The sequence below is a fragment of the Triticum urartu genome, chromosome 7A (assembly GCF_056163025.1).
Source record: "Triticum urartu cultivar PI428250 chromosome 7A, HENAU_Tu73, whole genome shotgun sequence".
Taxonomy (NCBI): domain Eukaryota; kingdom Viridiplantae; phylum Streptophyta; class Magnoliopsida; order Poales; family Poaceae; genus Triticum; species Triticum urartu.
Window position 1 is genome coordinate 485,923,813 of NC_141879.1, and position 3,464 is coordinate 485,927,276.

The window sequence follows — 3,464 nt, forward strand, 5'->3', positions numbered from 1 at the left end:
TGATTTGGATAGATAGACTTAAGACGGGAGCATAGAAAGGTCAGGGTCCGAGCACATTCACTTAGTTCAAAAGATTCAACTAGAAGACATAGCTAAGTGAATGATGTACAGGAAAGAAACCAAATCAGTACATTGAAGATAAACATGAAGCCATGTTAACATTGAAGACAAACAAAATGCGAAGACTTTGCAAATGTAACGCCTACAGAAAGTATTCCAAACAAAAGTTTGGTGGTGGCGTTACCCACCGTATAGGAAATATTAGACCCAGACACAGCGCACAATTATCGTGGCGCTCTGAAGTCAAATTCCACATTAATGTATTCACACTTAGAGTGTAAGTCTTCATTTGTTGAAGATATACGTTACTTCGTGTGTTTGCACATCTAAGTCATCAACATGCATAAGTGTTAGGATGTGTGCATGATCACAGGACATTTGAGGATTCCAAGATATTTAGCTCACACCGCAACTTGCAAAACCTTTTCTCATCCAAGGGCTTTGTGAAGATATCTGCTAGTTGCTCTTTAGTGCTGACGTGAATGATATCAATATCTTCTTTCATGACATGATCTCTAAGAAAGTGATGACGGATCTGAATGTGCTTTGTCTTCGAGTGCTGAACTGGATTGTTGGCGATCTTGATGGCGCTTTCATTGTCGCAATAGAGTGGCACTTGCCTCAAATGAATGCCATAGTCTTTGAGTGTTTGCTTCATCCATAGAAGCTGAGCGCAGCAAGATCCAGCAGCAATGTATTCAGATTCAGCAGTGGAGAGAGATACACCGTTCTGCTTCTTTGAAGACCAACATACAAGTGATCGTCCCAGAAAGTGACATATGCCTGATGTAGACTTGCGATCCACCTTGTCACCAGCATAATCAGCATCCGAGAATCCAACTAGATCAAACTATGAGCCCTTTGGATACCATAATCCTAGTGCTGGGGTGTGAGCCAAATATCGAAGAATTCGCTTCACAGCTAAGTGATGCGATTCCTTTGGTGCCGCTTGGAATCGGGCACACATGCAAACACTAAGCATGATATCTGGCCTAGATGCACATAAATAAAGCAAAGAACCAATCATGGAGTGGTATACATTTTGATCGAACTCTTTACCATTGGCATCAGAATCTAGATGACTCTTGGTAGGCATTGGTGTCGTGTAACCTTTGAAGTGTTGTATTCCAAACTTCTTCAGGCAATCCTTGAGGTATTTCTCTTGAGATATGAAGATGCCGTTGTGTTGTTGTCGTATTTGAAGACCAAGGAAGAACTTCAACTCACCCATCATGGACATCTGATATTGCTCTTGCATCATGTATCCAAACTCATCACTGTATTTCTGATTAGTGCCGCCGAAGATAATGTCATCCACATATATTTGGCACACAAACAGTTCACCATCATATGTCTTCGTGAAGAGCGTGGGATCCAGGGAACCAGGTTTGAACACTACAAAAAAATACACTTCCATGATGATACGTGTTTGTCACAGTAGGTCGCTTTTTTGTCATGCATGTACATCCATGACAAATTTATGATAGAATCAAGATAGTCATACATGTGCTGTCGTAGAAGTGTTCCATGACATTACCAAAATTATCATCACGGAAGTGTCCACTTCCATGACGATAAATCGCGCGTCACAGAAGTGCTTTCGTCAAGGGTGACCGACACATGGCATCCACCGTAACGGAACGCTGTTAAGCTATCGGGTTAGGTTTTGGATCCGATAACACGTTAATAGCCCCGACCAATGGGAAATTTCCATGTGTAAAATTCTTATGGGCCGGACGAAACACGTGTCAGCTCGTCAGTGGGTCAGATAGGCGCCTATGATATGTCGACATGTGGCACGGCCCAACAGAGGTCCATTCCTGTGTAAAGGTTGGCCCGTTTAACTTGGTCAAAAGCTGGCGGGCCGGCCCATGGAAAGCCTGTTAACGGCATGTTCGAATATAGCCCATTTACAGCCCGCTAACCCAAGGCCCGTTACGCCCTATCCGAATTAGGCCCAGTAGTGTCATCTGGGCCATCCAATATGATTCCAGCCCGTTTTCACTTCTGGCCCATGTATGGCACATGACGTCTTTCGGCCCATATGAGGCCCTATGTAACTCTTGGCCTATTAATGGCCCGTGGTGAAACTGGCCCGTGGTGAAACTGGCCCGTAATGAACAGTGTATCACTTTACACCCGTTAACGGCCCGTGGTGAAACTGGCCTGTGATGAATAGTGTATCACTTTATACCCATTAACGGCCCGTTATACCATTGGGCCATTTCCAGCCCATGTTATCTTCCGGCCTTCTTCAGAGCCCATTTATTCTTGGGCTCATTTCCAGCATTCGTTTACTTACGGCCCGTTACTGTCATTTTCTGCGTGTGGGCCAAATTCAGCTCATGGTTATAGTCGGCCCGTTTGTGGTCCGTTAATACGTTGGGCCGTTTTCATAGCGTCATCAAATACGGCCTATTAACGATGGCCCGTTATGGTCGGCCCATGAACGGACGATTCCAACTCTAGCCCATTTACGGCCAGAATGCGGTCTGTTCGGCCCATGTTTGGCCAATCGATCATACGGCCCGTATAAGGCCCATTGATGATACGGCCCGTAGAAGGCCCATTGATGATATGGCCCGTAGAAGGCACATTGTTTCTACGGCCCGTAGAAGGCCCACTGCTTCTATGGCCCGTAAGAGGCCCAGTGTCACTACAGTAAATATTAGCCCATGGTTATTGTGGCCTAGTTTTAAAAAATAGGTTATTGCAGCCACTAGCAAACCGCAGAAAAAGAACTGCACTGACTACAAGCAAACAAATAAACAAGACAACAAGGAAATAAATAAGCAAGCAACTTACACTAGGCTATCACGGCTATTACACATATTACATCCACTAGGCATCAAAGTTCGCCACCAGTGCAAATATAGGGAACACATCAGCATATAAACGCCGCAGCAAAACAAGTCCAGAACTGAAACCACTTTAGAAGAGCTCAAGAAACAATATCCTGGGTACCCATAATGCTGGCAAGATGCTTAGCAAGCTTATTAACTTTCTATTATTTGGCGCTTAAGTCCTCCAGCGCTTGCTGTTGCACCAGAAAGTATGCATCTGAATTCTGCAGGGACTTCCTCAGTCCTCCGGCTTCCTGTCGCATAACATCTGATCGATGTCTTTCAACTTGAAGTTGAGGCTCAAGAAGCCGAACTGATTCAGGCAACGAGTTCGAAGAGCTGGTGCCAGCAGTGGTAGCCAGTAACTCGAACACTACATCAAGACAGGACTTTGGGGTTGTCTCAGTGTCTTCAATATAGTTTTTATCAGCTTTCTTGGAGACCAACATGGATGTCTCACTATCTTGAACCTTATCTGCATTACTTCCTTTACCATTGCATAACAGGGTACTCTTCTCCAATATTTTATCCACGTTCTAAAAGAGAAACAAACAAACACAT